The sequence below is a fragment of the Hippichthys cyanospilos genome, chromosome 3 (assembly GCF_059441005.1).
Source record: "Hippichthys cyanospilos isolate Australia breed blue-spotted pipefish chromosome 3, RoL_Hcya_1.0, whole genome shotgun sequence".
NCBI classification, from domain to species: domain Eukaryota; kingdom Metazoa; phylum Chordata; class Actinopteri; order Syngnathiformes; family Syngnathidae; genus Hippichthys; species Hippichthys cyanospilos.
The window spans coordinates 15812800-15825578 of NC_142371.1; the positions used below are offsets into that span (position 1 = coordinate 15812800).

The 12779-nt window shown below is 43.2% G+C and overlaps 1 long non-coding RNA gene across 7 annotated transcripts in view; it reads left to right on the forward strand.

The window, feature by feature from the left end:
- LOC148425867 (uncharacterized) overlaps window positions 1-12779 on the forward strand; it is a 26668-nt gene that overhangs the window by 12767 nt on the left and 1122 nt on the right. For 2 of the 7 annotated variants that reach the window (XR_015865207.1, XR_015865206.1), the window contains exons 3-5: window positions 724-887; window positions 1157-1312; window positions 10363-12703. This is a non-coding gene — a long non-coding RNA (uncharacterized LOC148425867). Of the gene's footprint in view, window positions 1-723; window positions 888-1156; window positions 1313-3646; window positions 12704-12779 lie in introns of those variants that run through there. The other 5 variants (XR_015865204.1, XR_015865205.1, XR_015865203.1 and 2 more) reach the window with 5 other exon arrangements.

The following is a 12779-nucleotide window of genomic DNA, read 5'->3' on the forward strand; positions in this document are numbered from 1 at the left end:
GCTAGCCTGGGAGTGCCTGGGGATCCTTCCGGAGGAGCTAGGTGAAGTGGCCAGGTAGAGGGAAGTCTGGGCTACTGCCCCTGCAACCCGACCCTGGAATATAGCGGTAGAAGATGGATGGATGATAATCATCAATACAAATAATCACATAAATATATTCGTTCCATAAACAAAAGAGCATATATTGCCAGCGCCAAAGTTTCTGTCTGGGTTCCGTTCACTTACTCACTGCATTTATTTAGTGGCTACTGGTTAATAGATTGACTGGATTCACCAGTTCCCTCAGAGATCAGAAACAAGGCAAGAGAAGCAGTGCATGTTAATTGGCTAAAGAAAATAGCTACCTGCATTAGCTCCTGGCGGCACATTAATTATGCAATCATTTTGGACTGGTCACACATCGGGGATTTAAAGGAATTGCTTTCTGATACCCTGTAAAATAACATCAAAAGCTCAAAAGGTCATGACACGTAACGAAATTGTTAAACATTATTATATACAAAGTATTTACCCAGGCTACACTTGCATCCAATATGAAATTGAATGACATCAAAAGCCCTCTACATGGTCGTGACACGTCAATCAATCAATCAATCAATCAATCAAAGTTTATATGTATAGCCCTGAATCACCAGAAGTCTCAAAGGGCTTCACAGGTGAAAAGAGGTCATGTCGGGACTTCTTTTTCAAAAGAAGTCATACAGAGACATCTTTTCGGTGTAGGTACACAACAGCATCCCCTGTCAAAGATCCCAGAAGGGGAAGGAAAAACTCAAAAACCCCAATTTGTGGAAAATCAGAAACCTTCAGAAGGGACCACAGGTGGGAGGAGCCCCCTTCCAGGGTCGCAGGATGAAGTGGATGCTGCATGTACCAAATACAGACAAGTACAGATACACAATACAGATTATTGAAAACATTGTGCCATTAAAGTGCAATGATGTCTTGACAGCAGGCAAAGTCATTGGGCAGGAACCTGCCAAGTCCAGCCAAGTGGACCGCTGATGGTGGATCTCTTAACCCATGATAAAACTGACCATATGTTTGTGATAGTATCCTTACCGACCCTTAACAGAGTTATTTCGTTAACTTTCTTGCTGTCATCTTAAATTAGATGCATGATTTTATTTGTTTTCTGTGTCTCCTCTGTATCTAGCTGGCACTGTCTAGTGACAAGATTTCTGCTCTTCAGAGCCCTCTGTTAAGTCATAGACTGGATGTAAGAGAGAATGGAGACCTCAATCTAGTTACAATTGAGATGAACAGAGAGGAGCTCAATACATTCATCACGTCCTTAGAGGCTGCTGATAAGGTAAAGAAAGACTGCACGTTGGCTTCTTAAAACTAGTTGAGATACAAATCAAAGGTTAATATTCATTTTCTCATGGGTTAGAAGGAGATTAATGGCTAAACATGTTTTTTATTTGTTCATTTTTCATTTCACCTTAAATTTAAGATCTGAAATGTCTCCCACGACGACATGGTGGTGCTGAAGCCTGTTTTGACATTAGGCTCCTGACATTTAAATAGACCCCCTACCGTGACTATGGATGTCTTGATCCTGTCATGAGTGGATTAGATAATGACCATTATTTGCACACTATTTACAGTGAAGCGGAAATCATTGTCAATCAAATAATCTTGAATCAAAGATTGATTCTGAATCATGAAAACAGTCTTAAGCTAGGTACACCTATATGTACACCTAATGTACATAGCTCCAGTCATTAAATCCCACATGCTGAATTGTAGTGAAAGTAAGATGATACTTTCTTAATGTGAAGTGTCAATTTTCTATTTTAAAAAAACAACAGCATGAATTACAAGCAAAGGTGGCATCTCATTGATTGAGACGATCAATAATAATTTTGTCGACCTTTCATTTTCATTCATGAAATGGTATGACGCAGCTTTGCTTCATATCAGGTGCTTCCATTTTCAATTACCGTAATTTCCGCACTACAAAGCACACCCAAAAGCCTGATTTTTTTTTTTTTTTTTAAAAAGCTGACGGTGTGCCTTATAATCCGGTGCGCCTTATAAATGGATCAAATCTTGTGCTGACTGCATAAACTATAGTTTATGCCTAGAAAATCCAGTTCAAACCGACCTGGCCTGAGGGTATTAAAGCCAACACGGCCCGGCACAATTAATTAACTTCATTTGCAGGCCCAACACAATTTTATTATTGTTTTTTTTTTTTTTTTTTGTGAGGGCGTAAGAGTGTGTGGCCCCACACCCATGTTTGTCATGTAAATTTCCCTGACTTTTGTTTTTTCCTAACTTTTTTGTGCTCCATATCGTATCGTCAAAATTATATAATGCACACCGAGGAAAAAACGAAAAAGACAGCGGTGCCAGCATTCACCCGCGCTTGGCTCCAAACTCATATGCATGTTTGGCGTTTAAATTTCCCTGACTTTCGTTGAGTCCTAACTTCTTTGTGCACCATATCATAACAGCGGGTCAAAAATATATAATGCACGTCGAGGAAAAAATAAAAAAGACAGCGGCGCCAGCCTTCACCTGCGCTTGGCTCAAACTCATACCGTTGCATGTTTGGCATTTAAAATTCCCTGACTTTCATTGATTCCTAACTTCTTTGTGCTCCATATCGTAACAGCGGGTCAAAAATATATAATGCACGTCGAGGAAAAAATAAAAAAGACAGCGGCGCCAGCCTTCACCTGCGCTTGGCTCAAACTCATACCGTTGCATGTTTGGCATTTAAAATTCCCTGACTTTCATTGATTCCTAACTTCTTTGTGCTCCATATCGTAACAGCGGGTCAAAAATATATAATGCACGCCGAGGAAAGAATTAAAAAGACCCCTAACCCGAACCCTTGGCTCCTCATTCATACCGTTGCATGTTTGTCGTTTAGATTTCCCTGACTTTCGTTTATTTGTAACTTCTTTGTGCTCCATAACAACATAGCTGGTCAAAAATATATAATGCATGCCGAGGGGAAAATCAAAAGAATTGCGGCGCAGCATTCACAAGTGCATGGCTTGATCTGGATCTATTCTGCGCTCTGCGGCTCCGGTTTAGTAGGTAAATAGCAATTACCAATAACGCATTTTCTGTTTTATCTGATTTTTTTTAATAACCAATATTTCTTAGTATAATATCCATACAAGGCTTATATTGTATGAATGAAGTTTATGTTCTATTAATAAAGTTTGATGACTTTGCTGATTGTTTTTAAGACAACAAAAATTCTTCTGATGTAAAATTCTTAAGTTTGTGTACCAATGATGAGGATTTTTGTCAATTGTTTTTTCTTATTTTAAATAAATGGATAGCTGACACTTGTGAGCAGTGCACCTAGTACTATTAAGCTTATCAAGCACAGTAGTGATTAAGTGTGAGTTTGATGGCAGCGTTGCACCTTCTGGTTAAATGAAGTGGCATACACATATATATATATATATATATATATATATATATATATATATATATATATATATATATATATATATACTCTATATGTATTGACGGTATTGATGTAAGCAGTGATGGGTGTAGGAATGTATGAGCGCAGTGCGCCTGGCAGACATACACAGACACTGACTGCCATGTTTGAGAAGAGAAGTTGTTGTTTTTGATTTTGTAAAATGAAAAAAATGGCGTTGAGGGGCCAAAAAAAAGTCACAGTACACGTCATATGGTGAAAAAAACCTAAGGCAGGGACGTTGTAAACAGGGGGTCCACTGTATTGCTGGGCTGTTCACACAAATGTCATAAAAATAAGTACCAAGTTAAAACGAAAACAACGTATGAACAACACACAAATAGTAGCACAATTATAAAACTTAAGTGGGTAGGTTACATGCAATAATGTGTACAATACCAACAATAATGTAGTGTTCTCATTTGCCTGCATCCGTTCATCACAGCATAATTTCAAATCAATGTGCGTCCACAGGATTCAATGTTTTTATCTGGAGGGGTGTGCCACAAAAAGTTTCACATAATTGGAATTCTCATTTACTTTGATTTAAAGCGGCTCAATATGTCATTATATTGATTTTGAAACTAAAAAAAAGAAATAAAAAGAAAACACTTCCTGTTTGCTCTGTAATATGTTGGAGGTGTGCAACAATGTCATCATGCATCATTCAGGAAACGATGCAGAAAAACAAACAATGGCGAACATTTCATTTGTCCTGCTATTATTGAAAGCGATCTTGTCGCACAAAAGCCACAATCATGAATTCAAATGCAATGTTGTCACTCTGGCTATTGAAGGCGGCTCCCGATGTCGTTGAAACTGTGTTTAATGTTTCGGCCGTCTTCACTTCAAACAGAAGCTAATTAGTTGGAAGGCGGCTGCATCCACAATGACATAACGTGCACATGAATTAAATGAGGTAACCAGTGAAGGAAATTTATATTTTTCAAATTCAATGTATCAATAAAATAGTGTGTACATGGAACTGTGTTATTCTAATAAAGATTGAAACGACGTAATGTCAGTATAAAGCAGATATAGTCTTGGCCCAGGAGAAATAAAGACAAGTTGGCACCTCCAAAAGGAACAGATGGCATCCCCCGACACAACATTCCACCAGGAGCAAAAGGCTAGGTGTGGTCTTCAAGAGAAGACATCAGTCAGAGTTTATGGTGCTCAGACTTCCTCCCGCTTCAAAGAATGGCCGGCAGAACAAAGACTTTTGAAGACACTATCCCCACACAAACAGACCCCCACGCACGCACACACTGACACGCACGTGCACGCACACACACACACACACACACACACACACACACTTGCATTCCACAATGGGACTAGATGCCCCAAAAGGGTATAAGAAATGAATGTTGAAGGTGAAACGTTGCCATTTTCTGCTTCGACATGTGGCAGGACTGGCCCGAGCCCTCGTGTACTTTCCCACTCTGTCTGGATTAAATCAATTGTTTCACTAGGTTGTGGTATGGGCAACAACAAAAACGAACACGCTAGGAACTAGGTTAAGGCAAGAAGCTTTTTCTAGATTCCTTCAGTTGGTGACCCCGACGTGATTCTTGGAAGATCAGGTTGAAAGGACAGAGGAGTGGGCAGAGATTTTGCCAGACTTTGGTCTACCTGGTGCACCAAAAGAAAGGTAAGCAGAAACCTGTTGTATATCCGAATTCTGCTGGATTGAGTATTCAAAATTTTGGGAGACTGAAGATATCGTGATGTCTCTGTAAGTACTGTAATTTTATTTGGTGTTTAGTTTAACCGTGGTAACAAAGGACACGGCCCGCTTAATTCAACCGTGGTAACACTTAGAGAACACGGATCGGTGTTTAGTTTAACCGTGGTAACAGAGGACACGGCCCGCTTAATTCAACCGTGGTAACAGTTAGAGGACACTGATCGGTGTTTAGTTTAACCGTGGTAACAAAGGACACGGCCCGATTAATTGAACCGTGGTAACATTTAGAGGGCACGGATCGGTGTTTAGTTGAACAAAAAGGGTTGTGTCCCGTCGTAGCTGACGCCGCCCCCGGACGCGGGGGGGGGCATTGCAACGTTTCCGTATACGTTGGGGATTTGGGACCCTCAAAAACGGCTAGGGACTTTACTGTAAGTACAGTAATTTTATTTTGGTGTTTAGTTTAACCGTGGTAACAAAGGACACGGCCCGATTAATTCAACCGTGGTAACAGTTAGAGGGCACGAATCAGTGTTTAGTTCAACCGTGGTAACGAAGGACATGGCCCGATTAATTCAACTGTGGTAACAGTAAGAGGACACGGATCGGTGTTTAGTTTAAGGGACAGGGACTTAATTGACTACTAGTTCGGGAGATGACTATGCCACCAGTGAATTCGGAGGAAGAAAGGGATGCAGAATGTTGTAAATTTGGTTGTGAAAGTTATGGTGGAAGATGCCATAAAACAATGGATGAGTTATGGAGGGAACTAGAAAGTCAGTTGTTAGCATGTGTGGAAAAGGAGAAGCAAAAAGTAAAACAAGCAAAGTGGAAAAAAGTGTGAGTGAAATGGAAGGAGGATAAAAAGGTTAATAGAGATAAATATACATTTGCACATTTGGCTAAGGATTTTCAAATGGCAGAAAGGGAAGTCATTGCAGTGGAAAAAGAGTTGAGGGAGAAGATGGAGGAAAATGGATGGATAAAGAGGAGAAATTTAACCAGAGAAATAAAGGAGTATGAAAAGTTGCAGCGCAATTTGCATGAAATGTGTTTGATGATGACTGCTGTGGCTGCTGGTCAGGAGGAAAAGAGGGTCACTTTGATCCACTATTGGGGGTTGCAAAAGAGGGCAGGACCACTGCACCCCCCGAGCACACTGAGCCATCCCAAACTGCATCTAATGGTCAAAGAGTAGCTTTGCTAGCCTCAGTTTACGAACTGGGCGGGGGAGGAATTTTTTTAGGGACTACCAATACTGAAAGGACTGAGGAACTAAAACTATTTGTAGAGGACATAGGCAGGGGAAATCGACAGGAAATTATGGTGACTGACCAGACGACCCCCCAACCCAAAGACATACAACTGGACAGAGCAGTTAGACAGGCGAACTGTGGACAATGTGCATCCCAAGGTCCAGAGTGGTTGTCCGTAGAGGACAAATTAAGAGCCAGTATGGCAAAAGATCGCACGCAGCAGCAGGATGGGGTAGACACAGACATTGAGACAGGGGAGGGGGGGAACCCATTGTTTGATTTCACACTCCCCCCACCAACTGACTCCTCACCTCTTGCCACATACATGCGACGCGTGCACTCAACAGAGGATGACTGGAGAAGCCAAGCAACAAATGACAACTGCTGTTTGACCCCTAATTATGAAAAGAGTCCGATCAGACCACAATCTGGATTTCAAACTAGACCATCTGATAGATATACCCGACCAATGAGAAATTACCCCATGATACCAGCCGCTCGTGGATTAGTTTATCAAGAAATGACATTGAAAAATTTAGGTTTTTTGCAGAAGAGGCTCCCCGCATTAATGGGCGGCGCCAAGCCCTGGATCCAAGCTTTCAGGAGACACACTGATGGTATGAATTTGGCTTGCGGCGACATGGTAAGATTAATCCAGGCATGTTGTTCCTCAATTCACCAATCTGAAAAAGTCCTGAGGCGTTCCGGCCTTAATATGGTTGAACCCGATTGGTTGTTTGCTCCTTTCACCAAGACTGTTTGCTGTGCTCCAGGATCTCTTTCCTTCTTCCGCGTCAGCCGTAGCAAAACTTCCAGACTTGAAACCCACCATGGATCCCGCTGCACACCTCAATGCCTGCCAGGCCGCGTTGACAGATAAGACCAGTTCACATCCATCTTGCGACAAGCTGCTTTGTGTGATTTGTAGACATGTGCATCTAGACACACTTTCCATGGAGGTCAGGGAGGAACTTTCTGAAGACCCTGATCTGCTGGAAGGTAATGAGGGTTATTTTAATCAACATGTGACTCACCACGTAAAATTATATGTTCACAGGCAAAACAAATCTGATGAGGGAGTGAAAGGAATGCAGGAACGGCTTCTGAGACTTCAATTAGCACAAGCGCGGGAAAAAGCAAAGGACACAAAGGCCAAAAAGGGGGTGGCAGATCAATGGATGTGGATGATTGAGAGACGGCCGGCGAGAGGCAGAGGGGCGTGTCGTGGAAGGGGGAACACCAACAGAGGTCAAGGCAGCTCTCGCCAAGCTCCAAATCAAGGCTGCTTCAGGTGTGACGGTATGGACCATTGGTGGAGACAGTGCACATTTCCTTGGCCAGAACAAAGCCAGCACCAGGGCCCTCCTCCCCCGAGGGGAGACAGAGGAAGACAACCTCCACGAAGCAAGGACTTGGGCAGCATGGCCCTGCACCCTGGCGACAGCAATAACTGAGCAAGCCACACCAACAGGCGGTCATCAGCCACCTCTATGCAAATGACGATGACTGGGCCAAAGATAGGTTTTGTTGGTCTTCCCACAACTCTACCTGTCTCCACACCACAAAATGACTTCTATTGCTGGACAAACTCTCACCCACCGCTTGGTGTTGACTGAAAATCAAACACCTATTCATCGCATGTGGCAAGACCTATGAACAAAGACACAAGCAGCCATCTACATGAACTAAAGGAGGGAGGGAGTGTCTACTTGACGTTCCTGCGGTGAAAACCCTGAATCGACTTGTTCTCCTCCTCCCTCTGCCAACCCTCTCCATCTCACACTGTTGTATGCCTGCAACAATGATTTAATTATTAGGAAGCATTTAAAACAATCAAAGGTGATGAGTGGAACTTGACTAGTCACCAAATTGTTGTGGAGAGACGAGGCATTGCGACGTACACATCACTGACAGATAAGCGATCTCAATTGTTCATGATAGGTGAGTCATTCACACCACACATAACTGGCTGTAGGAGCAGGCTGGGAGGCACATGAACTGGGACCCATGGTGTGGTCATTCCAATTGGCCAGTGATTGAACACAAAGTGAAATTTCCTTGGTAATGTATTCCCAGAGCACTGAATGTTTTTGTATCCAGGTTGACGCTGTGGATCCCGGGTTGCTGGAGCATGTCACAAGCTCTCGATTTCACGGCAGGGAGCTCGCGGACCACGAGGACGCCGCTCCGCTTTTGGACAAGTTGCCGGACTCGTTGTGGTCCGGGGGCCCCGCCGACATAAGTTTTTGCCACCCCGTTCTTCCAGTACCATTCAAAGTGACACATCATCATTTTGGCGTGCTCCAATGCACATGCAAACCTAAGTCGGCAGGTCGCATTATTAACACTCTTTAGTTACTGTGGGAGGTCGGAGTCCTTGAGTTATCGGACTTCTCCTTTAACACTCCCATTCTCCCAGTTTTGAAAGCGGATTGTGTAAATTACCATATGGCATATGTCTTTCGGAAAATTAACAAAATTACTGAAAACGCCTTGCATTCTTGTGCCGCTATCAAACATCGCTGTTTGAGCAGGTTGAGTCCGACAATGCAATAGTTAGTTCACTGTGATTGATTTGGCTAACACATTTTTCTGCCTGCTACTGGCAGAAGAGTACAGACAATATTTTGCTTTTAGATTTAACGGCTGTACATTACAATACACACACGTCTCCCAAGGCAGGAGGCTCAGCCCTGGGATTTTCGAAATAAGTTTTTGCGCAAAGTGCAACGAACGGAAGAGGTACCGGAGGGCGCTATTTGATCCAATATGTTGACAACTTATTAATTGGTGAGTTGGCTTAAATCCGTTTAACAACTACTCCTTTATGTTTTACTCGACTTGGTGAATTGGGGTTCAAAGTGTCACAGAACAGGTTACAGTGATGTCGACGACAAGTGCAATTTTTGACATGACTGCGTTGAGATGACGCCAGCGACCATACAGTTGATTGAACAGGCTGTGAATAATGAGAGAAAGAGAGTGCGCGGAGAGCAGCAGGGGAATGTGGAGTCACCCGTGCGGACGCCAGGGGCGGCGCTAGCAGGAGACGGAGGCACCACTAGTGCAGGGAGTAAGAGGACTCCGAAGCTGATGAGGGAGGAGGCATCGCGGAAGTTGTTTGATGGACATAGGGTGCTTTCCCGGAAGTGGACTGAACCTCGCTGGAAAGGACCGTTTAGGGTTCTGGCTAGAACTTCACACGCCGTCCAATTAGAAACTAAAGGACAAAAGTGATACCGTTACTCACAGTTGCACCCGGCCCCAAGACTTTGTGCCTGCCAATGGTGAGTTTAAAGGTTGACCGCCCGGACGGGCAGGTCAAGAGAGGGAATGTGATGATCGCAAGAATTGGATCAATGTCGGACTCGAAAGTGTCTGAACAAAGACGACGACGATGCGAATGTTTAACTTTTTTGACTATTTTGCTTGCTGGCTTGTGCTTTGTGTGGACTATATTGGCGTTTGAACATATGGTGCGGGATGACAGAAGTGATGGAGCGAAAGGAGAACGAGTGATGGTGTATCATTCCTGTAATGGAACGGTATGGTATGAAGCAGAGCAAGATGGTAGTAAGACACAGACACAACAACTACTGCTAAATCTGAACTGTAAACAACCGACACAGGCGAACGCTTGGGTGACAATTTTCAACTGGACTCAACAATGGCTTGATTTGTTAGATAAATTGGACAATTATCAACCACGGTACCAGGAAATCATGGCAGCAACTGCTGTATCCAAAACCTGTCTCTTTGGTTTCCTGTATAACAAGGCTCTCCAAGGAGAGTGCAGCCAATTGGACTCGGCCTTTCCACTGACACATATGGAAAAGAATAAGCCCATTTTGACACCCATGTTGCACAACAAAATTTCACCTGCCTAAAGTTAAATGGGACTGGCCTTGGGATTGGAAATATCCAGGAGTCATGGTGTAATGAAAATGTGTCTTTGCCAGCAGGAATTCCTCTCGCTCGTGCTGATGTTTGGCTGTGGTGTGGAGCGAAAGTGTTGTACGATAGGCTTTCCACCAATGCCTCAGGTAAGTGCGCCCTAGTAACGCTGATCATGCCAATTAGTGTGACAGCATTAGACATGGCCAGAATAAATTAGGAAGGTGTTGGACGGTGGGGAAGAATTCCCTTCCTGGTGAGGAAGAAAAGGGACATGCAAGAATGGTTGAATGAAGGAGACCTCACGTACATAGATCCAATCGGAGTTCCGAGAGGGGTCCCTGATCAATACAAATTGGTGGATCAAGTGGCGGCAGGATTGGAGAGTATTTTCCTGTTCATTACAGTAAACAAAAATGTGGACCGGATTAATTATGTCCACCACAATGTCCAACGATTGGCGAACTTCACCACCTTGGCACTCCAGGCAGTGCATGAGCAATTAGCAGCCACGTCTATTATGGCATTCCAAAATAGAATGGGTTTAGATATGGTGTTAGCTGAAAGAGGAGGAGTGTGTGGTATTTTTGGGGATCAGTGCTGTACTCTGATTCCCAACAATACGTCTCCTGACGGCCGCCTTACTAAGGCATTGGAGGGTCTGCGCACGCTAAGTAACAAAACGAAGGAGCACTCAGGTGTGGACACCAGTTGGTACTCTGACTGGTTAAACGTCTTTGGCAAATACAAAAGCTTGATTGCATCAGTACTGATTTCTATCGCTGTGTGTGCCGCTATTATGGTGTTGTGCGGATGTTGCTGTATTCCATGTATCAGATCATTAACTGTTAAGACAATTGAATGCACGTTGGGGCCACTCCCTCCAGGTGGCCAGTACATGATGATCCCTCAGAAGGACACCCAGGAGGCGAAGATAGCTGTGGCCCTCCGGGAGTCCGGGATGTGAGTATGTGAAGGCGGCCTCAGGGACCTGAGGCCATGAGGAGGGAATAAAATTTTCTACTAGAATGAAATTTTGTACTGATTTTTTATTTGTTTTTTTTAATTGTTTACTGATTTTAGCTTATGGCTATTGATTTTTAGCTCATGTTTAACAATAAAACAAGGTATTCGAGTGATGACCTCAGTCGTCCTGAGGTCATGAGAGGGAATAAAGGAACATAAGAGTTTGAGCTTAAAGTAGTTCATTAGATGTTGCTACATTCTGTGTATGAGAGTGTGAGACTGTAAAGTGAACAAAAAACACGATATGGGGTGCGAGGGAGTGTAAGAATGGAATGTTTCAGAGCAAACGGTGCTAGTCACGGGGACGAGATGACCCAGAGGCACCTGGTGGGAAACAACTGTGAGGAAAACTACAATCAGGAGGAGTAAGCAAGCGATTCTGCAGGGGAAGAAAGACCAATGAGAGCAAGCTAAAGTTAACTGCAGTATACACATAGCCAATAAAATAATGCCAGGGTGCCTTTGTTGATGTGCCATTTGCATATTGTGTAGTATAACTCATTGCTGGGCAACTCGGATGGAGAGTACGCCTGCTGGTGGCAACAGAGGCGTACAGGGCTGTATTGAGAGGGACCCGAGACCTAGGTGCTTGTATTAGATCTGTGTGTTAGGAATAAATCCACTCGTGTGTGAAAATGCCGGCTTCCTGATACCTTTCTATTGCAGAACGAGCGCGCAAATTGTTGGATGAGTGGCAGTTGGGTAAGGTCACAAATTGGAGTCAGATTACTAACTTGAGTTTATGTTGATTTAGAAATAAAATTCCAACAGCAGTTACCATAACGATACCAAATCCCCCCCCACCCAAGAAAAAAAAAATAAACATCAACAAACAACAATATTGCAAATTTATTCAGAATTTCATTCAAAGTCAATCACATGATAAATTAATATCTGACTCCAGCTTAATGTCCATAACATGAATAATGTTTTTTATGTGCACAGTTGTGAGTGGGCATGAGGAAAGTATGGTTGTCACATCTGAACTGTTTGAAGTATTTCCAAAGCTCCAAAACTGAGGAGGTTTTGAACTTTTAAAGATAGCGGGATTTACTCGCAGCAGAAACCTTGAATTGATTCCGTGTCCAAGCTCTGGATACACACTTGCCTACCTGAAAGAGCCATCAATGATGATTGGACAGACTACAATTTACATACGTCCACTTCAGCAGGATCTACCATTCCAGCCTTACGTATATTTACAGAGACTCACGTTCAATAGTCAAAGCAATGTTTACTGTTCATTTATAATCATTATTTAAAACTATTTTGTTGTCGTTAGGAGCACTCACAACAGGCCTCTGGACCAGATGTCCCCTGCCTCAGTTGTGAAAAGGCAGTTCCCTTTTCAGGAATGAAGGTATACAGACTGAGCTGCAATGGGTGGGTGCTTTTTACCATTCTGCAAGATTAGTATATATTATTTTTGTTCCGAAACAAATGTTTCAAGAGTGTCGAG